The 24,882-nt window shown below is 48.3% G+C and overlaps 1 protein-coding gene across 6 annotated transcripts in view; it reads left to right on the top strand.

Moving 5' to 3' along the window:
* Window positions 1-24,882, top strand: part of LOC115637298 (homeobox protein PKNOX2-like) — a 504,816-nt gene that overhangs the window by 70,530 nt on the left and 409,404 nt on the right. For 5 of the 6 annotated variants that reach the window (XM_030538438.1, XM_030538443.1, XM_030538437.1 and 2 more), the window contains exon 2: window positions 17,899-17,971. The gene's annotated coding sequence lies outside the window, so the exon portion shown is untranslated. The remainder of the gene's footprint in view (window positions 1-17,898; window positions 17,972-24,882) is intronic. The other variant, XM_030538440.1, reaches the window with a different exon arrangement.

Here is a 24,882-nt window from a genome sequence, read left to right as displayed (position 1 = left end):
TTGGTGAGAAACGCTGTCATCTGAGATGAGATACTCACAAATAATTTGTTTGCTCTGCCACTACCATGACTTCTTAATATATCACATTTCTTTAAATGCTCCAACTATCAAGGCAGGAGTGTGGTGGGCTGCCATGGTCATGGATGGAGATTGTACTAGCATTTTATATAACAGATGCTTCATATTTGTGCATTGATCTTGTGGAAATTAACTCCAATAATGGGTGCTGTGGCCTGGCTCCCATGACTCAGGTCAGAGCGGGAGGCAGAAATGTCCCTAGTTAATTATACTGTCTTATTTCAACCTCATCCCCTGCATAAAATACAGATGGTCATAACTAATTCCCTGGTTGGGGAGGTCAGGAATTGGGCTTGGGACCAGTCTTATTTAACATTTTCATTAATGACTTTGGCACAAAAAGTGGGAGCGTGCAAATGAAATTTGTGGATGACACAAAGTTGGGGGGTATTGCCAATACAGATGAGGAATAGAATATTATACATTATTTGTATGACCTTGAAAGCTGGAGTAATAGAAATGGGATGATTTTAATTGCGCAAAGTGCAAGGTCCTGCACTGAGAGACTAACAATGCACATTTTTCTATAAGTTGGGGACATATCAGTTTTAAGTGACAGAGGAGGAGAAAGACTGGGGTGTATTGGTCAATCACAGATAATTATGAGCTACTGGTGTGATATGGCCATGAAGAAAACCAATGCAGTCCTACCATGCATCAGCTGAAGTATTTCCAGCAGAGACAGGAAAGTGTTAGTACCATTAAACCAAGCACTGGTGAGACCTCATCTGGCATAATGTGCACACTTCTGGTCTCCCATGTTTAAGAAAGATGAATTGAGACTGGAACAGGCACAGAAAAGGGCAACTTGAATGATCAGAGGAAAGAAGAACCTGCCTTATGGGAGGCAGCGTAAGGAACTTGTCTTGTTTAGCCTAACAAAAAAAGGCTGAGGAGAGCTGTGATTGCTTGCTATAAATTCATTGCAGGGGTAAATACCAGGGAGGGAGAGGAGTTATTTAAGTTAAGGGCCAATGCTGGCACAAAACCAAATGGATATAAACTGACCATCAACAAGTTTAGGCTTGAAATTAGACGAAGGTTTCTAACCATCAGAGGAGTGAAGTTCTGGAACAGCCTTCCAAGGGGAGCAGTAGAGGCAAAAAATCTACCTGTCTTCAAGACTGAGCTTGGTAAGTTTAAGGTGGATTCTCTGTAACTTGAAGTCTTTAGTTTAGTCTTTAGTAACTCAGCCAGAGGTCAGGGGTCTATTACAGGAGTGGGTGGATGAGGTTCTGTGGCCTGTGGTGTGGAGACAATCAGATTAAATGGTCATGATGGTCCCTTCTGCCCTTACAGTCTGAGTCTTAGGGGGACCAGGCAGCAAATGTGAAGAATCATGATTGGGAGCGGGAGGAGGTAATGGTTATCTATAAGACAAAGCCCCTAATATTGGGATAGTTCCAATAATACTGGGATATTTGGTCACCCTAATGAGTCCAAGTCACAGAGTAAGTTTAGCCCTTTGTTTGTGTCAGACACCAATACCTCCTGGCCGTGTTTTACCTACAGCTGGTGGAGGAAGGGCAAGGTCTGGGGAAGTGTCTGTCTGAGCAGTAGTTGAGAAGAGTGAATGCAGGCACAGGGGATATGGGACTGAGTGTTAAAATGTAGCTGAACAGTTTCATGGGGGCCTCTGAAAACTGACCTCTCGGGATCTATACTTTGGGAATGTTTGTTACAACCGTAGAGCTATGATATTACAGGAGAGGACTGTGCTATAGAAATCAAAAGAGCAGGCCCAATAGGTTGTTCTGCTTAAATAGGACACGTAACAGACCTGTAGTGGGAAGAAAAATCATCAGAACTAAATTAAGCAGAGATGGCCACATTCTCAGCTGGTGTAATCAGGCAAAACTTCCTCCATATCAATGGAGCTATGCCTGTTTACACCAGCAGTAAATTTAGCCCATAGGGCCTGACAGTGCAGTTCTTGTGTATGGGAAAGTACCTTTGAAACAACAGGAGGTCCCAGGTGGGGTGGATCCAGTGCTGAGCCCAGTGCAGGGAAATGTCATGTTTTAGCAGCCTGCACCTGTAAATACATGCCTCTCTCTTGTGTGTCTCTCTGTACTTTCCTGACCTCGGTCTGTCATGAAAAGGGGAGTTCTGTGCACGTCATAATTTCCATGAACATAAATGGGTGGAACATAACGGGGGAACTGAAATCTGTAAAGCTGCCACGTAGAGCTCCAGTCCAGTCTTGCTTAGGGTGACCAAAAGCAAGTGTGAAAAATCGGGACAGGTGGTGGGGGGTAATAGGAGCCTATATAAGAAAAAGCCCAAATATCAGGACTGTCCCTATAAAATCAGGACATCTTGTCGCTCTAGTCTTGCTGCACCTCTCAGTAGAAGAGCCAAGTCAAAAGCTTCTTTTAGGAGAACAGCTTTTAGAAAGACATTCCTCAGCCTCCACTCAGGAGAGTTATTACAGCCAATTAATAGCCCAAAAGAGGAGATCTTCAGAGACAGTTCTTTAAGGAGTCAGACAGTTTATTCACCTGTAAGTGGAGTTCTGTGAGATAGATTGTCTCTTCAGCACCTCACTCACCTACCCTACATCTTCAGGACGTCCCTTCTATGCTCTCACACTGAATGTCTGGACTGGAGTGGGGTGTATGTAGGGCTACACTAAGTACTGCTTTGTAGGCTCTGAATGCATGATGCCAAGGCCACAGTCGCTGAGGTGCGAACCTTCAGGGACAGTATATAGATGAAAAGATCTTTCTCTCCAAGGTCCGAGAGAAGGGTGCAAATTACTGGGGGAAGGGGATCATTGCTTGCACTTCTTGAGGCATTAATTATGCCATTAATTGAAGCAATTAAAACTCAAAGCCCAGAATTCCAGTCTTGGTTGGTGAGGAGGAACTAATATTCAAATATTTTGTTTTGAAAGTATTATAGGTTCCTGGGCAAATGCTGACTGCTAATGGGAACCTTTATGTGGTGTATTTGGACATATTTAAGTGTACACGTAACAGGCTGTTACCAAGCTGGAATTTTAGATGTTTTCTGATTTACATAATTTCATGTGAACATCTCACTTCTCCTTAGCTGAATTTCCTGAAATTTAGAAAACTTCTGTTTGTTTTATGGTTATTAGTGTGAATGATCTTTTTATTTTTTAAATTAAACTTTCTTTAAAGAGATAGCCAGAAGTAAAACAGTAGGAACCAATGAGTTGTAAAATTCTTGGTTGGTTAGTACCACATGTCCATCCAATCTGCTTCAGAGTTCTTTTGGTTCATTGTCCTTTTCCTGATTAATTATTACCCATGATGTAAAGTACATATGACACACTCATTCTTACTGTTTGATACCTGCCCTCACCATGGGTCATGAGTGAGGCTTGAACCTAAGACGTTCTGCACCAAAAAGGCCAGCTTTTTTTCCACTTGTGCTAAAGGAGGATTTCAGTTAAATAATCCAACAGTAGTAGTAGTCTCCATTCTTTTCTGTGGCTCAGTCGCTACAGGAGGCTATGACAATAACTTAATATGTTACACTTCTGTAAGGCCAAACAAACTGCTTATCTGTACCATCTGGTTTTGGGTTAACACATTTAAGTGGGAATTCTATTTCTCACCCAGAAGCAATAATTTTTGGAGGGTATCATATCTTTATGTGATCTCTGCTCAAATATGCAAAGGATGTTAATAGATCTGATTGCATGGGGGAATTTCCAATATTTTGACATCTTGTTTTGGTTCCAAATGATGAAAAAAGCTGAAATAACATATTTTTTGGAGGGATGAAATTTCCCCCAAAACTTTGGATTTGAAAACATCAGAACATTTTGATTAGATACTTTTAGCTGAAATGAAACATTCCCGAATTGAAATGTTTCACTTCAAGTCAGGTCGACAATAAGCTGCGTTTGTCTGAGCTGCTGCGGTGCCTCTTAGGAGTTGCAGTTTGAGCTCCTTGTGCTCCCAATGTCCAATGTGAGACAGGCTTCTTGGCCAGACTGCATCTTCTATGATGCACCATGGTGTCTCCCTCTGGCTGAGGAAAACAGGAAAAATAAATGAACAGTTTTTTTTCTGTGGAAAATATCGATTTTGCAGAAACCACATTTTCCATAAAAGCCCCACTTTGATGGAAGTGCAATTAAACAGCAGCTCTGCGTGTGTTTGTGCATTCTCAGTAGAATTGCATTTTAATATTGCTTTCCTCACAGATAGGCAAAGGAATTAGCCCTCTCCAGGGTCTAATGTTTCCCCCTTTAACAGTCTTTCTTCCAACTTAAAATAATGAGTTAATATTAATGTGAGGGCTGAGTCCAGTGAGATCCTGGGCACTTCCCACTTCCACTGTGCTCAATGGCTAGCACTTTGCAGTGCCTGGCTTCCTGTTCAGAAACCTGGTCTTAGCCTGAGCCTTTGCAAGGTGCCTCCAGGTTGTACTGCCAGTAAGGCTGCCGGGTGTCAGGTTGTTGATTGGAATGCCTGGTCGAAAAGGGAACCTGGCGGCTCCAGTCAGCACTGCTGACCGGGCTGTTAAAAGTCTGGCTGGCGGTGCAGGGGAGCTAAGGCAGGCTCCCTGCCTGTCGTGGCTCCAAGCGGCTCTGTGTGGCTCCACGAAGCAGCGACATGGCCTCCCTCTGGCTCCTACATATAGGGGCAGCCAAGGGGCTTCCACACGCTGCCCCCACCCCAACTGCTGGCTATTCAGATCCCATTGGCCAGGAGCCGCAGCCAATGGGAGCTGTGGGGGTGGTGCCTGCAGACAGGGCAGCACGCAGAGCTGCCTGTCCGTGCCTCTGCATAGGAGCTGGACGGAGGACATGCTGCTGCTTCTGGAAGGTGCTTGAGGTAAGCACCCCCCAGAGCCTGCAACCCTGACCCCCTCCCACATTCTAAACTCCTGCCTCAGTCCGGAGCCCCCTTCCATACTCCAAACCCCTCAGCTCCACTGTCCAGCTCCCTCTTATACCCCAAACCCCTCATCCCTGGTGCCACCCCAGAGCCCGCACCCCCAGCTGGAGCCTTTGGGGGTGGGGCCTTGGAGAAGGGGTGGGGCTGGGGCAAGGTCATGGGTGAGGGGTGGGGTGGGGGTGGGGCAAGGGTGTTTGGTTTTGTGCAAGTAGAAAGTTGGCAACCTTAACTGCCAGTGGGAGTTGCACAGTCCTTGGCCTCCAGCACATCTGCAGCTCAGGTGCTGCAGGAAAGAGTAGCTGAAAATCAGCCTCTGCCAACCTGAGATTTCACTGCATACAGACAGACTGTTCCTGCCCTCCTGTCTGCACAGCAGGTGCTCACTGCCCGGCTGTGGTTCTGAGCCATGGACTTGCTGCTTGCTTGCCCTGCTGTAAAGGGCTGGAGTTGCATTCCTCAGACATTGCAGCCTGGTCCAGTGCTTGCTCCTGTATTCCTCTGGGCTGGATCTTGTGGGTGCTGCTGCAGTTGTGCATGTTGGTAATGATCCTCTCACTAAATGTTCCTGGTCCCTGGAGGGTCATGTGAGCTGAGGGAGAACGTGGCCTGCTTTGTGAGTGATTAACATGGTGTAAGCAATCTGCATACAGAGAAAAGCCCTGCTGGTATTACATTATTCTGTTACAGTTTCAAAGCTGGTGTTAAGTGGACATGATTTCTTCCTATGGACCATTAATTCTGTTTTATTGCTGGCCTGATGGCCATTACCCTTTTTTGCCAATGCATTCCTCCATTAGGTTTGTACAATTAATAAATATGAGCAGTGGAGGTGATGTTACTGCCAATGTGATGGCAAGGAATAGGGATTCAGCCGGTGCTGCCTGTGTGTGTGCAGGCGGGCAGCGGGCTCACAGTGTCCGTGTGCGTGAAGGCTGGGAGTAAGGCAGCTAAGTCTCTGTGGCTGCTGTTCTCTGCAGGCTCCTGGGTGCTGCAAAAGCCTCCCTTGCGCTGTGGGGAGCGGTGACATTTGAGGAACAAAGGTCCTTCCCCTGCCCTAAATACACCTTCGAGAGGCAGCACTCCACACTGTCCAGGCTACTGACTCGGGGCAGCTTGGCTCTGTCTCACCCTTGATCCTGTCATCACATTCCAGAGAATTAATTAGAACCTCCCTTCTGCTCAGTCATCTAATATGCTGAAGGCCATAGCCTGCTCCCCACTTGGGTTGCCAGGCATCTGGTTTTCAACCAGAATGCCTGGTCAAAAAGGGACTACAGCTGTTAAAAATCCAGTCAGCACAGCGGGGCTAAGCCAGGCTCCCTGCCCAGCTCTGTGCAGACTCTAGGCACAGGGACGGCCAGGGGGGCTCTGCACACTGCCCCCGCCCCAAGTGCCAGCCTCACATCTCGCATTGGCCAGGAACCACGGCCAGTGGGAGCTGCAGAGGTGGTGCCTGCAGATGGGGGCAGCATGCGGAGCTGCCTGGTGGCCCGTGCACCTAATGGCTGCAGGGATATGCCAGCCACTTCTGGGAGCTCCCTGAGGTGACCACCGCCCCAATCCCACTCCACCTCCTACACCCCAACACCCTGCCCCAGGCCTGATCCGCCTCCTGCACCCAAATTCTCTCCCAGAGCCAACACCCCCCCTGCCTCAGCCACACCCCCTCCCACACCCTGAACCCCTCATTTTTGGTCACAACTCAAAGCCTGCACCCCCAGCTGGAGCTCGCATCCCCTCCTGCATCCAAACCTCCTGCCTCGGCCCAGAGCCCCCTACCACACCCAAACTCCCTCTCAGAGCCTGCACCCACTCCCCAACCCCCTGTCCCAGCCTGGAGCCCTCTCCTGCACCCCAAACCCCTCGTCCCCAGCCCCACCTCAGAGCCTATATCCCCAGCCGGAGTCCTCACCGCTGCCCACACTCCCAACCCCCTGCCCCAGCTTTGTGAAAATGAGTGAGTGATCGAAGATGGGGAAGAGCGAATGATGGAGGGAGGAGGGATGCAGTGAGCAGCGGCTGGGCCTTGGAGAAAGGATGGGGGTTCTGAGAACGGGCAGGGCAGAGGGTGGGGCAAATGTGTTCGGTTTTCGACAATTAGAAAGTTGGCAACCCTACGCCCCACAGCCCCTCCCGGTGATATGTGCGTCTGTGCTGTGCTTTGGAAAGTCAGTTCGCCCCTGCGCTGCCAGTGGGGTGTGAGAAGCAGCACAGAGGGCCCAGTCCTATGGTAGGGGTGGACAACACTCTGTGCCTTGCATCCTCGTGACATGTGAGCCTCATGTTCATTAGAGCTGGGCAAAACTTTTCAGATGCAAAGGTTATTTGCCAAAAAATTGCAGTTTTGAGTTGAATAAAACTTTGCACATTTGGGTTACAATTCCCTCCTCAGAAACTAGCAATGGTTGCAGACTTGGCCAGTCCTGTGTAAGGCAAAGAGCAGTCCTTGGTCAGTCTTTCCAGATCACAACACAAGGACAGTCACTTTCCCTCCTGAACAAACATGCATATCTTTTCCAGGGAGAGGAAACTCCAAGCAACAGACTTTCTTCTTGTTTAATATCCTAACTCTGAAGATTGCTCAGCGTGATGGGTGCATAGATGAACCAAAATAGAGTAGAATACACTAGCAAACTGCTTACTGTGGCTGTAACTAGTCTGGAAGCCAAGGGACTCCAGTTTTATAACTGAGTGGCTAGTTTTCTCTGCTGCTTTTCTTGCAACAGTCCCGTGATGTGTAATGTTCAGAGATTAGGATGATGCTTTATATTTTCACAGAAATCAGTTGCAGTGGACTTGCTTGCAGCTATTTTTCGTACCTAGAGTGCTGTTGCACCTGTTGATCAGTCCTGAACTCCGTTCACATTTGACACATACTGTCTTGGTTCCAGTTGCGTCAGGCAGCCTAAGAGATTTCATATACTAAATGCTGCCTGTTGGCAGCTGTTCCAAGCAGCAACTGTAGCTGCAACTGGAACTTTAAGTATAGCGATGACTGGGGGGTGCAGAAGTCTGCTGTGCCCTTCGCAAATGGTTGAACATGTTTCCTCTCCACTGGTCAGCCTGGCTCATGAGGGCCTAGGTTAGCCCTGAACGCAGGTTTTCCATGTTGCATCCGGTTGCAGTGAAAAGGCTTCAGCACTTGTGCATCAAAAAAATCAGTGGACTGAATGGTGCTGGGTCTGCCCTCTGAGTTAGCTAGGCCGCCTTGTCCACCTGACGTCCTGATTCCACCACTCCCAGCGTCTCTAGTCCATGCAGTGCTTTAAAGCTGGGGTGGGCCAATATTGACCTTAGAAGCACTGCAACAATCTGGGCCCAATGAGCCTCTAAGTTCCATAACTGTCCTTGACAATTTGCAGTGTCATGGGGATCATCGGTTCAACTGGGATGCCCAGCACCATGGATCTGCTTTTTTCCAGGGTGGCAGCCTGAAGTAAAGGGAGGATGGTGGCTCTGCAGCATATGCATTGCCCTGCGGTGAAATAATTTTGCAGGAGTTAATTCATGTACAAGGTGAATGTGAGGAGGGAAAGTTTAATGCTGAGAACATGGAAGTTGAAAGACTCCCCTGTAGGAGGGACATTCTGGCCCTGGAAACATTCAGCACCAGTTTCTGTGACCCAGAGAGACAGGGGCGGCTCTAGACATTTCGTCGCCCCAAGCACAGCGGCCTGCCGCGGGGGATGTTCTGCCGGTCGCCGGTCCCGCGGCTCCGGTGGCTCCCGCAGGCGACCAGCAGAGCGCCCCCTGCAGCATGCCACCCCAAGCATGCACTTGGCGTGCTGAGGCCTGGAGCTGCCCCTGCAGAGAGAGACACACAGACTTTTGAATAGATTCCTTTTTATTTAATTTTAGCATGTGTTTTAAATTTCCCTTTGCACTAGTGATTCTCTGCAGTCGCACGTGTGCGCGCGCGCACACACACAAACACACGTTTTAATGATATAAACCTTCCCGTCCTGAAGTTTGAGAAAATAGATAATTATTTCAAATAAATTACTATATTTAATGAGTTTTACCTTCAAAAACATTTGATTGGATTATTTAAAATTTAAGGAAAAAATCTCCTCTTTGCTAAGAGTAATCACAAACTTTGGAGGTGCAATTTTTTTTCCTGTGAGATAGAGTGCGGGTGCAGATTGGCTTATAGTGGGACCTTCTTTGCAACCTTAATTTTGGAATTAAAGTAATGGAAACCAAGCAGGAAAATGGAGTTGCGCCCACCACCCATACAGAATTTTATGTACCCAAGAACAGCCAAGTTCAATGAGGGATGTGGTGAGGGGCTCTGCTGTGTCCCACATTCAGCTTCTGAGATAAGATATTCCACACAGGGTTCTTCGGCATGTCCAGTGCCTACTGAATGTTGGGAGATTGTTGCTAATATCCAACATGTGACATTTTTAATGACAATGTGTGCAGAACATGGTGTGTGTGTGTGTGTGTGTGTGTTAAACCTTTATAACTCAGCCAGACCAAAACAGGTCTTCATTGTTCAATTTCAGATTTCTACCCCAAACCGTTGACAATCTAGTAGCTGTGTGCAAATTGGTTTTTGGCGAATTATTTATTAATAATTTTACTCTCTTGAAACACAAAAACTGGGGAGCCATTTTTGCTCAAACTTTCAAGAAAAACTGCAAGAGAAAATTTTGGAAGCTTCAGAAAACTACAGCCTGAAAGGTGAAATTTTGATTAATGTTATAAGCAAGTACAACAGGATTCTTTAGAATAGAAACACTTAGACAACTGTAACAATATTGCATACAAAAGAACTACATTCAAAGAATGGAAAGTCAAGCTCTCAAAAATGAAGAAGTGGCAGAGTTAAGGTGACCTTTGCAATCTTAACTCCGTCCCCTTGTTCATATGCATTACAAGACAGCTTTCAGTTACAAGGTCACATCATATTTTTTCCACAGGCCCCAAGCCTCATTCAGTACACAGCAGTGACAGTGATTGTGGAATGAGGCAGCTGTTCACTATTTCTTTTCATCCCTACCATTCTGTGTGCAGCTCCTGTCTTTTCTCCCACCACCTGAACAATGCACCAAATACAGACTTTCCTCCTGGATTTTTCTGTGGTGCTTATCACTGTAGTAACTTAGCCTCACAAGCATTAATAAATGCTAAAGAAGAACAACTTTAACTTTGTAATCAATGAACATAGATTATCTCTGGATAATCTTTTTTTGAGATTGAATCTCTTTTCCCCCTTACCTGTAATTATAACTGCTTTTTTGCTCATCATAGACTCTAGGACTGGATGGGACCTTGAGAGGTCATCAAGTCTAGTCCCCTGCCCCTCACCAAGTACTAATTTTGCCCCAGGTCCCTAAGTGGCCCCCTCAAGGAGTGAGCTTACAACTCTGGGTTTAGTAGGCTAGTGCTCAAACCATTGAACTATTCCTTTCCCCTAATCTTCAGGTAAAAAAGGAGTATGCAGTTGAGCATTTTCACGTGTGCTAGTAATCTGCAAGCCCATCATTGGCTCCAGCTATACTGAGAAATGAGCCTCTAACTAAAAACCAGGTGAAAATACGACTCCCAGCTCCTGCTCATCTTGGCCCACAGGGGCTTGGCTGCCCATTGTCTGCACCCTGATTAAGTGCTTGGAAGTGATTTGAGCCCCCCTGGAATCTAAGGGTTTGCAAACTTCAGAGGCTATTTTTGGATCCACTATGCTGCCTCATATATTTTGCTGTCCTAGGCACCTGCTTGTTTAGCTGGGCCTAGAGCCGCCCCTGGTTCTAGGAGCTGTACAAACACATAAGAAAGATGGTCCCTACTCCAAACACTTATAGTCTAAGTGCTGCTGCTCTTGCTGTAATTGTTGTTCTGTAATATGGGGTCCTTTATCTGTTAGCACCCACCTTGTGGCAAGACTGGAAGCTACACCAACCTGGCTCCATCCCCCTTATGTCGCCATACACAGTTCGGCATATGTCATCCTTGTTGAGCTGAGCCCTCCTGGCTGGGTCCTCAGTAGTCTCTGCCTCCTTCAGGATGATGTGGAGTCTAAAGTTCCAGGGCCCTGGTGGGGTGCTACTCAGCCCTTGGTCTCCTGGGTTAAAGTCCTTCTCCAAAGGCCCCTAGCTGGAGGAGGCTGGGGAACCCAGGCCAGCTCGACTGACTGGATTGCAGTTCAGGATCCTTGTTTGGAACAGCCAGAGCCAGTCCTTCTCAGTCCCTGGCTGCTCCCTGAGTAACTTCTTACCTCCCCTCTTCTGTAGGCTTCTCCACCCTCTTGGCCTGCTTTTCACTCTTTGGCAGGGTGGTGTCTGGCAGCTGTTCCCCAGTCTACTGGAGGGAGGGCTATCATATTTCAGGTTCCACAAAAGAGAACACTGCCAGGGAGGAGAGGGCTATGGAAGTGGGGGAGGCGGAGAGGGGGGTAACTGTGGTTGGGACACTTACTGAAGGTGGGGGCAGTGTCGCTCCCTGTTACAGTGGCAGGGCATCAGTCACAGCCCATCAGTCAATGCATCCTTGTGGGACCCCCCGCCCCAGGGCTGGGAGCCGGGATCTGAAGGGACCAGTCAGCTGTTGATGCAGGGGAGGGACCAATCAGGAAGTGGACCAGTCGGGACTCTTTCTGAGCTGCAGTATCTTCTCTGCAAAAATCACACACCTTGCCTGTTATTTGAAAAATCTGCCCAGACAGAGGGCGGAGCCTCAAAAAAGAAGCGATGTCCTGGAAACCCTGGATACATGGTAACCTCTCTGCAATCTCTCTGCATCCCTGGGAGCCATCCCGCCCTCCTGCTTTGCAGCCCTTCTACTCACAGCAACTGGTGGGCTTTCACTCAGTGTTAACTGAGCAGGCAGGCGGGTGATTTGTTAACACTTCAGCTGCTGAACCAGCATGGGGTGTATACACATCAAGACATGTTCATCCATGTTCAAGGTGTCACCTTCGTGCTCCATCCCTTGTATTCTAAATGAATCTATAAATCTCATAAGTTTTAACACTGCAAACATCAGTGATTTTAACATCAAAAGGGATCCTTAGATAATCTGTCTGACGTCCTGTATAACACAGGGCAGAGAATTCCCTCCGGTTTTCCCACTATTGAGCCCAATAGCTTGTGTTAGGCTAAAGCATATCTTACAGAAGGCATCCAGTCTTGAACCTTCATCTCCTGAAAACCCAGCCCAAGTTAAGCTGATAGAAAGGAATCTGAATTATGCTGGGTAAAATGTAAGAAGAAAGTAAGCAAGATAAAGACAGACTCTAAATAGCAAAGACAAATAAGACAAGCTATGCTGTAGGTACATCAGAAGCAGAGCACCTGGGGGAGGAAATGTAGGGTTCCTGGACTGTCTGGAGGTTAAAGAAGCAACCAAGCGGATGGTGATATTGCCGAGATGCTAAATGATTTCTTTGCATCAGTCTTCACCAGACCTGCCTTTTTGTGGTGATGAAGATGAGGCACTGTCAGAGACTGAGGTGTCACAAGAATAGGTCCTAGATTAAAATGATAAATTTAAGAGCAGCAAGTCCTCAGGACTAGATGGGACAGTGAAGAGGTCTATGAGAATTCCAGGCTGAAGGTTCTCAGCTGCCAACAAAATATGCAAGATTGAATTTTCAAAAGTATCTAGTGTGGTAGAAACACAAATAATAGATTATTAGGGTTGGAAGGGACCTCAGGAGATCATCTACTCCAACCCCCTGCTCAAAGCAGGATCAATCCCCAAATGGCCCCCTCAAGAATTGAACTCACAACTCAGGGTTTAGCAGGCCAATGCTCAAACCACTGAGCTATCAATGGGACATGTGCTCCTAAGTCACTTAGGAGCTTTCGAAAATTCCACTTGCAATCACGTATTAAGATCCCCTATTATACTGGAGTACCGGAGAATGGAAAGCGTAGTACAGAAAAAACACTTGGGGAAGTCCTGAGGATTACAAAGTAGTGCGACTTATTTCAGACTCAAGAAAATGGGCTGAAATGATGATTCATAATAGAATTACAAAACATCTAGGTGTACTGGATGTGATAATGATAAAGCACCATGGCTTTGTAAAGGAAAATTATGCTTTAATCTAGTTGAATTATTGAGCATGTCAACAAAATAGTGGCTAAAGGAGACCCATTTAATGTCATTTATGTCTGCTTTCAATGGCCCGTCCAAGAAGCTACTAAAATTAGGTAACTAATCATGGGGTGAGAGCTAAAGTACAACCACGGATTAGAAACTGGATCTGAGAAAGGAAAAGAGTAGGACTAAATGGACAATTTCCAACATAATACAAGTTAAAGATGGGTGCCCTAAAGTGCTGGTATCACATCAGTTTGGTTTAATATTTTTATGGTGGTCTGAAAAAGAAACTGAAAAAGTGAGATGGCAAAATCTGTAGGTGACACAGAATTATTTAGATTAGTCAAGAATGGAGACGCTGGACCTGACCAAGGCCCTACTCCAGCAAAGCACTAAAGCACGTGTGTGACTTTATGCATATGAGTAATTCCACTGAGGTCGATGTAACTCCAGAGGGGCTGAAAGTTATGGATGTGCCTTTCTGCGTAAAGGCCCAAGTTAGATGCATGGGCAGCCAGAAGACAGAGGAAATGAGTTGTTGGCAAAAGCAGAGTAATGCAAATGGGAAGAAATCATCCAAACCGCTCATACAAGATGCTGGGTTCTAAATTAAGCATTACTACACAGACCTGAGTGTCACTGTTAGCAGCTCGGTGAAGACTTCTGCTCAATGTGGTGATCAGACTGTTACTGTGCATAGAGAATGAGAAAGGACACTCAGTATCTCATGACAGTGACCTACTGCCCTAAAAGTACAGAATAGTGTGTTGCAGCTGGAGTTGGGAGATCCTTGCCTTTTACAGGGGTCTAGGGGAGCAGCTAAACTTCTGGTACCTTTGCAGAGCTGGTGGCCCTTTTCAGGTAGTGCTGCTTCCTTGTCATTTTGCATCCCTCTATGGGACAAAGTGCCATGAATAAATGTACCAATTAGAAAATAATGGAGTGCTTTCCAGTAACTGGTAATTTCAGTAACGGCTTATTAAATTGGGGACAAAGAGTAAAGTTTGGCCACATTCCCTCTCTCCATATATCTCTATTTCTGAGACCTCATTCAGCTTCTTTGTCTAGAGCTGATGTGAACAGCCTCACACTGGCCAATTCGCCTATGTTATGGGACTCTGAAATAGCACATTGCGCCTTGTGTATTATTTACCTTTGTCTGAAAGCCTCCCTATTTGCAGTTAGAACGTAGAGTTGATTCAAATATTATAATTTTGCACAACCTGCAAAGAGACAGAAAGATGTGACTATATGCTTCTTCATGTGTCCTTTTCCTAGCCGCAGAGAGGGTAAATAAGGAATCTGCAGGGCCCTTTGTTACACTAAATTTCATGTTTAAAGAGCTATTCTATTCCTGTTGTGTTCTGGCATTTGAAACTGAGCCTGAATCTCCTATCACAGATGCTGGAGCAAATCAGGAGTCCTGCCATTCAGCCAATGAAACTGCATTAAGGGAAAACTAGCAAAGTTCTCTGTGTTTCCAAAGGGAAACACCGGGAATAAAAGGTGGGCTCTCACCAAAGGGGGATGTGAGTCAGCTCCCTGTCTCTATTCTGGAACATTGCTAGGCTCAGTAAGGGCATATTTTTATTTATTATTTTTTGCAAAGCTGAGTACGAAGAAAGGCCCCTTCTGGGTTCTCTTTGCACAAAGCTCTGCTGTCTGACTCTGGAAGCAGCTGCCCTCTGGAGACCTCAGCTGCTGCTACTCAGGTAACAGCAGCAGCTGGCGGAGGTGGTAGTGGGCTCTGTCCTCTTCGTGAAATAGCCAGTGACGTGTTCCTACAAAGGAGAATGTGACACAGGCTGCTGTGTCAGTCCTGGGGAATTGCACAGCTCCACAAGCCTGTGCTCCTGTAAAGAGAAAAGGGCAAAGACCTTCATTGACTTGTTCTTCCTGATCCAAAGACATTCTTCCCTCACGTGATTCTGAGGCTCCTTGAATTTTTGCAGTGTGATTTAGCAGCCATGTTAAGAGCTGTCATGTTGCATGTGCAGCACGAACAGCAAAGAGGAGGCTCCACTTGGCATTTGGGAGGTTGACATAGTTGCAGCCGGTTGGGACAGAGGCTGGTCTACACTAACTATGACAAGTTGACCTAAGTTACGCTGCTCCAGTTACATGAATAACGTCGATGTAGCTTAGGTCGACTTACCATACTGGGTCGATGGAAGATGCTCTCTCGCTGACTTCTCTTACTCTTCTCGGGGTGGTGGAGTACTGGAGTCGCCAGGAGAGCACTCTGCGATCTATTTAGTGGCCCCCTAAATAGACACGGCTGCATCAGTCACAGCAGTGCCGATCTACTGTAAGTGTAGCTTCCAAAGAGAGTTTGGGACAACAGGAAGAAACAAACTACAAAAGGATATTGTTCCCTCATTTCTTCCTGTTTAATGCTCAGAGGTTAAAGGGAGAGGAGCCATGTGTCTCTTCTGTTTGGTGTCTCTTGTGCCATGTGTATAGAGTTGCCAGGCGTCCGGTTTTTGACCAGCTGCTCCCCAGAAATGGCTGGCATGTCTGTCCCTTAGGCGCAAGAGCGATCAGGGAAGCTCTGTATTGCTGCCCCCAGCGCTGGCTCCGCAGCTCCCATTGTCTGGGAACCCAGCCTATGGGATCTGTGGGGGCAGCACCTGCAAACATGGGCAGCGTGCACTGAGCAGAGCCACTTGGCCGTGTCTCTGCCTAGTGGCCGGACATGCCAGCTGCTTCCGAGAGCTGTGCATTACCAGGGCAGGCAGAGAGGCTGCCTTAGTCCCGCTACACCACCAACCAGGAGCCGCCTGATGTAAGCTCTGCCCGGCTGGAGCCCACATCCTGAACCTCCTGCCCTAGATCGGAACCCCATCCCACACCCTAACTCCCTCCCAGACCCACAACCCACACCCCAACCTCCTGTCCCAGGTCAGAACCCCCTCCCACACACTAACTCCCTCCCAGACCCTCCACCCACACCCCAACCTCCTGCCTCAGGTGGGAGCCCCCTCCCGCACCTAACTCCCTCCCAAACCCTCCACCCACATCCTGACCTCCTGTCCCAGGTCAGAACCCCCTCCTGCACCCTAACTCCCTCCCAGACCCTGCACCCCCACCCCCACCCCAACCTCTGGCCCCAGGTCGGAACCCCCTTCCGCACCCAAACTCCCTCACAGAGCCTTCACCCCGCACCCTCTTTTGCACCCCAACCCTGTACCCCAGCCCTGAGCCCCCTCCCTTTCCACACCCCAACCCCCTGCCCCAGCCCAGTCAAAGTGAGTGAGGGTGGGGGAGAGTGAGTGCCAGAGGGAGGGGGGCTGGAGCGAATGGAGGCAGGGCCTCAGAGTAGGGGCGTGACCTCAAGGAAGAGGTGGGGCAGGGGCAGGGCAATGGTGTTTAGTTTTGTGCAATTAGAAAGTCCCTGGCAATCCTACATGTGTACAGGCTTCCTCCATCATGAAGATACTTACTTTTCAGTGGCTAATTTCTGAGGATGATTAGCTGATGAACTACCTCTGTGCTTCAGAGCCTCTTTTCATCTGGAATTGTGCATCAAGGTGCCTATATGGCAGAGAAATTCAGTTGAATAGTGTTTCCTTTTATTCTGTTTGCAAAGCATCACAAGGAAACCTTTGTCCCTCCCAGCCCCAAAAGAATTCTTTGCAGAGCACACCTTGCATTACCAACAGCTACTCTGGAAGAGTTTGAAGAGTTTTAAAAGACTGTTTTTGGGAATGGTATCCCTGTGTATAAAGAGAGCTAGCCTTATACTCCAGGATTCCCACCAGCTGGCCTTGGAGGAAGAGCGAAACATGCTGGTGACACTCACCACTATGTCTCTTTTCTCTGACCTAACTAGGTGGTTGAGCATCTGGGGGTTGTAGGAGGGCTGCATGGCTGAGGTTTGAGCCAGTGAAGACCAAGAGAATGTGTGATGATTGGGAGAAGAAAGTGTAAGAAATGGTTTAGATTAGGGGAGTCTCCTCAACTGAGGTGTTGCCCATCACTTATTATAGGGGGTTGCAATTGCAGGATCAATAGTTGGTCCTCAGTTGTTCCTAGTTGCTGAGGTAGCAGTGGTGACCAATTTGCCCTTGTCAGGAAAGGTGTGAGGGCCTTGCTCCAATGATCCAGGCCTTTGGCATCTCCAGATTAGACCCAGCAATGTGCTTTTTATGGAGTTGCACAAATAAAGGAGCAGGTGATGTCTGGGGTTCTCTGCTTGGTGTATCCTTCCTGAATCCTGATTGTAAACCTATGACCTCACTCCTGTTCTCTTCTTTCATTTGTTGTCCTCTGGAATCTGGAAGAGGGGGAGACCCTTCTAGTTTACTAGATGGATCCCTTTCAAGGATCCATCATGTACATGGGGAACAAGTAGGCCTGTGAAAGTCCTGTGGAAGAACTAGTGTGTGATCATGTAACTAACATATTAATGCACATGAGGGGGGCAAATTAGCATTTTCTGGGCAACTTTAGTTCTTGCATTTCCTAACTTTTGAGTTTTTGATTTTGCAACTTGAAAAATATTCTTTTAACACAGGGTGTTTTTAGCCTCCAAAATGCACAGAAATTTTCAGGACAGCAACATTGCCCTAATTTAATTAAGCAATTCTTACTTTCACCCATTTCTACTTTAAGGACACAATTATAGCGCTACCCAGACGAGTGTGTTGGGGGCGCAGCTTGCTCCCCACAGGAGGTGTGGTTGGGATGTATGTGGCAGTTTGCTCCCTGTAGCCTTTGCGTCCTGGTCAGCTGATTTACTGCACAACAGCTGCATACTTTGAGCCTAGGAATTAACTTCCATGTTGAGCGTATCCCACCTGACAGATCCATCCCAGGGTGTTAATTTTTGCTCTGACATCTGCTCTCATTCTAGTAATTTCCTCTCTAATAAAAACCCTTTTTAAAATATCAGCAGGTACCGTCTGGGGTTGGATCCTGAGGCTCCTCTGTTCTTCACGCTGATCCACTGAAAGAGTCCCTGAATTGTAAGTAACTTTGATTGGCATTTTCTCCTGTCTTTCGTTGAGGTTATGGGTTAAAGATCAGGCCAGAAATTTGATATTTGTCTGCACCGCACTGTGTAATGAAACATCTAACAATGAACTAGTCAGGATTTAAAATACAGTGAAATTCTAATTAGATTAGTCTGCATGTGACAAAGCAGCCCTGTAATATGACATTCTATTTAATTAGTCTTTATTGATTGTGCTTTAAGGTAGACTTCGTATACTATGTGTGTAATTAGCTCTCCTGCAGTACATGCTTGGCACAAGTTTGACTAGTCTGAACCAGACACATGTAGCAGAAAGATTTCCTCTCTGTGTGGAGGTGAAGGGCCAAGCTCTACCACTTTCACTGAACAGAGGTTCTGGCCTGCCCTGTTCCGACATTTGTGTGTATGTGAAGAGACTAGGCCACATTCTGTGGATAATTTACTTGGCTGCTTGTTGCACGATTTATATACAATCGCCCGTGTGGTTACAGAAAAAGTTACATCTCCTGACCACACCTGCTCGCAGGCAAACACCTCTGACAGCCACAGGTCAGAATCATAAGAAACAGTTTTATAAAAGCCCACCCATCTCTGTGGCATTCTTTGGCATGGGGACCTCACCCTGGCAGGGGCTGCTTCCAGCGTGGCTTGGTGCAGTAGAGATGGGTGACTGATGGAGAGAGGCAGATCTCCTGTAGCCCTTGTCTCTCCTGCTGCGAGGGGCTAGTTGCGCACTCGTTTTCTCCCATGATGGGATGAGTGTAGATGGCTGAGTTTGTTCAGTGGGCGTCAGCCAAGACTGACTTCCTTATGTGGAGTTTTAAGCCTTCCCAAGGTATATTCGAAACTCAGTTTTTGGCAATTTGCTGCATCTCTGAAGGCGCCTGGTAAAATTCCCTTTAATAGTACATTGGCCGCTAACTAGTCCATGGAATTATAAATGATTAACCGTTATCAGCGAATATCGTCACCTCTGTGTAAAAATAGATTGACTGTAATGAACATTTGAATAAATCATAAGAATGGCTAGCCTGGTATCATATAACATCATGCAGATGGCTGAGCAAGAAGCATACTGAGCCCTGCCGCCTTAAGGCTTGATGATTTCAATGCTGACGGAGCTAGTGATTGAAGGTTTTAACTTGCAGGGCACCTCATTTTGGCAGTCACATCTGTCTGTCCATTTGTCCGTGTGGTACATATGCATGATTTCTTGAGTATTCAGCTCAACAGAAAAATAAGAAACTGAAACTTCTGCACATCTACCTAAAATCAGTCGTAATGCTAATGGTGTGATATGCACAAATGCTCTGGAAAAGATCAGGATTGTGTGAAGGACTCAGAGATGAGCTGCTACTATGTTATTCGTTGGTAGTTCTAGAACAGCAGGCAATGGAAGGATTACGTTTTTTAAATGTTCCTCCATCCCATGTACATTCCTATATTCTTAGACCTTTGTGTCCTACTCTGTAGCTGGCCATCTTGATGTGCAACTCTTCTTTGCTGAAGTGTTAAAATATCCTGGTGGTGACTTCTAGGGTATTATGTGGATTGGTACAGGTAATTGCTTGAGTCTTCATTTCTGCTCCCATCTCTTGGGCTGTCATAATTCACCTCTAGGTCTTTGATAAAATCTCAGTGCTTCATTCAAGGCCTCTCTATTCTCTGACACTGGCGGCTGGTAATGGCAATGTCTGGCGCACTATTATGATTGGCTGGACTTGTAATCTTAAAACAGAATTCCTTGGGGCCTGAATCTTTGGAATCATTTGTAGGGTTTTCCCCATCCAAGATCCTTTGTGTATGTGCCTGGCTCATGTCAATTAGCAATGGTAATCCTGTGTGTTGCTTTGCTCACTCACTTATCAGAGTGGGAGAGAACATCAGGCTCTGGGAATGTGTAACTAAGATTAGGAGTCATGGCTTATCCTCTGCGCTATAGAGCTCGCTCCTGGACTTCGTCTTCCAGACCGTGCACTTGTGATTGTCCTGAATGAACAGCTGAATACAAGGCCAAGCAGGTGGCTGTCTTTGTCCTATAGTATCCCATTGCATGATCTAAGCAAAAAACACCCATTGCTGTTTATGGCAGCATCTCTGCAGTAAAGTACCTCGGTTATTTGGGGGCCTCTGAAGGAGCAGACTAGCCATAATAGCCAAGAACTTTTAGAGATACTTCTTGATATTAGATATTGGTTCAGGAACAAGCCCCAGGTTGCCTAGAGATGTTTGCTGGTGCTTGCTCTAGTTTAGGTTCCCTGGGTGTTAGCTTGAGGCCAGGCCCAGCCATTTAGAGACCTCATGCTTCCAGGCTAGCTCCATGTCTAACTCTGTCTTCTCTGCTCTCCATTGATGGGGTTTCCAGAGCCAGATGCTACCCTGGGAATCCAGTTAAGTGTGGAGAGTGGCCTGAGGCTACTATCTTTCTGGGAGAGTCTCTGCAGGGCTAGTGGAGGAAGGATCTGTGTGGATCATTGAAGCCCACAGGAGTCTTCAGCAAGGCTTTAGAGAAGGAGAAGAGAGTAAGGGGGGTTGTTCATCTGATTTTGAGAAATAAGGGAATTATGGAGATTATGTTCAAACTGGGCATTGGCTGCTAATCTCTCTCCCCATTATATGTGGATGGGGGAGGGAGGTCTTGCACAAACAATGTCTTCAGCTCATGAATGCTGGAGGATGATGCAGCAGGGTAATTAAAGTGCAGCCCAGTTATGGTGAACACTCATGCGTTAGTTCTGGCCCTGAAGAAAGCCTGGCCTTCCAGGCATCCCGCTCATGCTGTGTGTTTGTTCTGTAATACCGTTGGTTGATGTGATGATCACTTTGGCTTCAGGAGCTTTCTGCATCTTTCCCACGGGGAGGCTGGAAATTTCTATGGATATTCTCCAAGAGGCTCTGTGGATATTGGGGTGACCTGAGACCATAGCTGAGTGCCAGCATCGCATCCTACACATTCCTCTTCATTAGCCCCTCGGACAGAAGAGGAAGAAGTCGCTTGGTTATAAAATGTTTCTCCGTTATAAAGTGTCTCTATGTTACCCAAGAGTTTATGTCCTATAGGCTTAGTTTATTGCTGAGCAGTGACCTCTCTCTTTCTTAGAGACTGGGAATATATTGCTTAGCAACAACTGATCTGACAGGGCACTTGTTTTATGTGTCTTTTTTCACCACTGATTTATTTCTCCTTTCAGGGGGAGGTTGTTTGTCTGATTTTGAAAAACAAGTGATTTGGGGGGATTATGTTCACCTGGAGTGTTAGCAAATTCTCTGTAATTTACAGAGGATTGAATTTTGGCTTTGCCACAAGCCCCAAGGCGGGGCAGCGTGTTGTCACAGCACCCCGGAGCACAGCTTGGAGAGTCACAGTCTGCTGCCTGGGTCCCCCTGCTCCAGGGAAGGTGGTTTGTGAAGGCCATGGGTCTGGGGAAGCTGGTTTGCTCATGGCACAGGGACGCAGGGAGAGACAGGGAATAGTGCCACTGTGGAGGCTGTTCTCCTCCCACACGATGCAGGTAGCTGGTGCTGCAGAGTAAAGGGTTGCCTTGCCGTCCCTTACTCTCCTGCACAGGAGCAGCAGGTGTGCCACAGCCTGGCTATGATTTATTTCAACTATAGTGTAGAGGAAGCCCAGCACCAAAGCTCTGAGCACCCTGGAGGAACACTTGAAAACACAGTAATAGGAGCTACAAATATGCATTGTCTAAAGCTGTAGCATAACTGCCTGCCCCCCAACATCTCAGCCATCCCCAGTCATATGCCCACGCCCCCCATTGCAACTTTCCCCTAAGAAAAATCCCTCCCTCCACTGCCTTTGCACTCCCCCAATGGCCACTCAGTCTCATGGGTGTAGTGATGCACCCAGAAGGTCAGCCAGCTCTGGGTATCGGAGAAGCATTCCACAGGAAAGCAGCCCCCCCCCATTCTGACCTGAGGGGCATCTGACTGAAGCCATGGCCATGTGGCACAGGGACAGGTGGTCTTTCAAGAAGGCAGGTACCAAGCTGATTAGGGCTTTGTAGGTCAAAGACAACACCTGGAGCTCCACCCAGAAAGCCACAGGCAGACTGGTCATGCGTCGTGCTGCCATCATGAGTCACCCTGTTACAAGCAGCCTGCACATTCAGCATCAGCTTGAGTTTCAGCTAGGCTTAAAGTGTAGCGCCATCAGGAACACATTGCAGGGCCCAGCCTTGAGGTGACAAAGGCAAATCAACTAACAAAGTCCCTGCATTTGAAAGACACATTCACAATCTTTTGGCTAGGTGCAGCTGGAAAACAAGCCTGCCTGGTCACAGCTGCCAGGAGCCCTGTGGAGAAGGCGGGGGCAAGGCTCTCCTCTCACCCAGCCAGGCACTGTAGGGCATAGGTGCCGACTCCATAGGTTCTCTGGGGCTGGAACACCCACAGGAATAAAATGGTGGGTGCTGAGCACCCACCGACATCCATGCCAATCAGCATCTCCCCCACCCAGTTCCTCCCATCTGCTGAAATCAGCTGTTCTGCAGCATCCAGGTAGCACTGAGGGGGAGGAGCAAGGGCGGGGCACGCTCAGGGAAGGGGGCACAAGGAGATGGGAAGAGGTGGGGCAGGAGTGGAGCGGGGGTGGGGTGGAGGTGGGAAGAGGCAGGGTGGGGCCTTGGGGTCTGGAGTGGAGTGGGGGTGGGGTCTGGGATAGAGCCAGGGGTTGAGCACCCCCCGCCCCAGCACATTAGAAAGTTGGCATCTCTGCTGCAGGGCGTGAGGAAGCTCCTGCAGGGTCCTGAGTTAGCGGACAAAATGTGACCCTTTCCTCTGTACTGTTCAGAAACAAGGTGATTGCAGTAGTGAGCCTTCCACCCACTTCTCATTCTTCTCACACCAGTGTCCATGTGTGTCTGAGTCTGGAGCCCCAGGTCACCACGCACCTGGAAGGGAATGGCCAGTCAGGCAGCTCACCTTCTGGTGCCAGGGCAGGTCTGTGTGACAGCCATGCCTGTCTACAATGACAGGTAAGAAGGCTTTTCTCCAACCTATTTGGCTGTGAAGAATGGACCCCCCTGGGGCCCATGGGTGAGGTGTCCTTGAAGTTTCTGAGATTTTGGAGTCAGTCCTGAGAGCTTCAAAAATCCCCTAAAGCCAAAAATTGAGCTCAAAAGTTGAAATGAGGCAGTATAGTGAGAGCGTGACCACTGGTCATCAGGAGGTTATACTCTAACTTGGCTTCTTCCGTCTCTTTGAACAGGTGCTCAGAGGAGGGAGTGAGGGCTGGGGGACTGCAGGAAACACCAGAGACAGAAGGGGAGCTGTATGGTGTGGTAACCTCCACACTCCCAGTCACTGCAGGGCTGAGGTGACAGCCCAGTCCGGGGTTTAGGTTTTAGAGCAGTTTCAATGGTATGCTGGGTGGAGACATTGTTCTGGGAGGACTTTGAGGGCTAAATCCTGAAGGAGACAGATGGCCCGTGCGGCTGGTATTTATCGCTGATCCACCTGCTGAATCTTGCTGCTGAATTTGTCTGGCAGCTGACCTAAGATGCAGCAGCTCACCTGCCGTGGTACTGTCCCTACATGCTTTGATACAAGGATGGGGCTGAATGATGGAGAATCAGCAGATTGTCGTGTTACAGAGTGAAGCCATTTGTCATCATTGCAAACATGTATAATAAACAGGCTGTTTCCTTCGCCTCTCTACTGAGATTCAAGTGAGAAAATCAAAGCACACACCTTGAGTAACCACAGGGAGCGGAGTAAGAATGTGGGTAATGACAACATTCCCCTTATCTGGAACAGGCCACCATCTCCTGTGATTTGAGTTGGGATGCTCCCATGCTGCAGGCAGCTGTCCTGACAGGCTACCCTAGATAGAGCATCCAGGATTCCAGATGCGTCTGAGGAAGGTTTTGTTCAGCCACACCGCATTGTGCTAGAGTTTGGAGGGGACTGTACTGCACTGGTGGCACCTGAATGCCCTCCCTGCCTGCGTTGCTGGAGTACCCACAGGAAAAAATGGTGGGTGCTTAGCACCAATTGGCAGCCCCCTATCAGAACCTCCCCTTCCCCGCAGCCCCTCCTCCTTGCTGGCAGGCTCCACTGATCAGTGCCTCCCCCTCCCTGCCGGTGCCTACTGCCTGCCGCGGATCAGCTGTTTCGCAGTGTCAGGAGGCACTGGTGGGGAAGAGCGAGGGTGCAGTGCTCTTGGGGGAGGGGCAGAACTGGGCAGGGAAGAGGCGATGCAGGGATGGGAGGAGGAGGAGAAGGGGCGGGGCAGGTATGGGAAGAAGCAGGGCAGGGGTGGGGTATTGGGGGAAGGGGTGGAGTAGGGGCTGGGCCCGGGTGAAGCCAGGGGGGAGCACCCCCCCCCGGCAGATTAGAAACTCGGCGCCTATGGTTCCTACCACTTGGCTCCTGATGTAATGTCTCCCCTGTGTTTTCCATCTAGAGCAGCGGTTGTCAACCCGCGGGCTGCACGTGGCCCAATTAGCACACAGCTGCGGGCCAGCTCACCTGTGTGCTAAAGGCTGGCTTGTGAGACAGGTCCGGGTTCCCATCTGCCCAGCGCAGTGGGGTTTGGGCTGCCCCGCCACCCAGCATGGTGGAGGTGGGGTCCGGGCTGCCCCACCACCTGGCATGGCAGGATTGGGGTCCAGGCTGCCAGCCTACACCGTGTAGTGGGGGTCCTGGTTGAGGCTGCTGACCAGCCCCATGGAATCTGGGGTGGTTGGGGCCCGGGCTCCTGGCCAGCCATGCGTTGTCTGGGGTCTGGGGCAGGCAGCCGGCCAGCCCCTTGAGCTTCAGGGGTCCAGGGCTGGAGTCAGGACTGCTGCTGCCCTGCCACCAAGCCTCTGCTGTCCAGGTAACACGTGGGCCACATATGTGGCCCACAATGATAAATAAGTTGAGAACCACTGATCTAGAGTAAACCTT

Source organism: Gopherus evgoodei, chromosome 19 (assembly GCF_007399415.2).
Source record: "Gopherus evgoodei ecotype Sinaloan lineage chromosome 19, rGopEvg1_v1.p, whole genome shotgun sequence".
In the NCBI taxonomy this organism is placed as follows: Eukaryota; Metazoa; Chordata; order Testudines; family Testudinidae; genus Gopherus; species Gopherus evgoodei.
The sequence above is the reverse complement of the archived record's forward strand: the minus strand, read 5'-3'. Positions and strand labels throughout refer to the sequence as shown.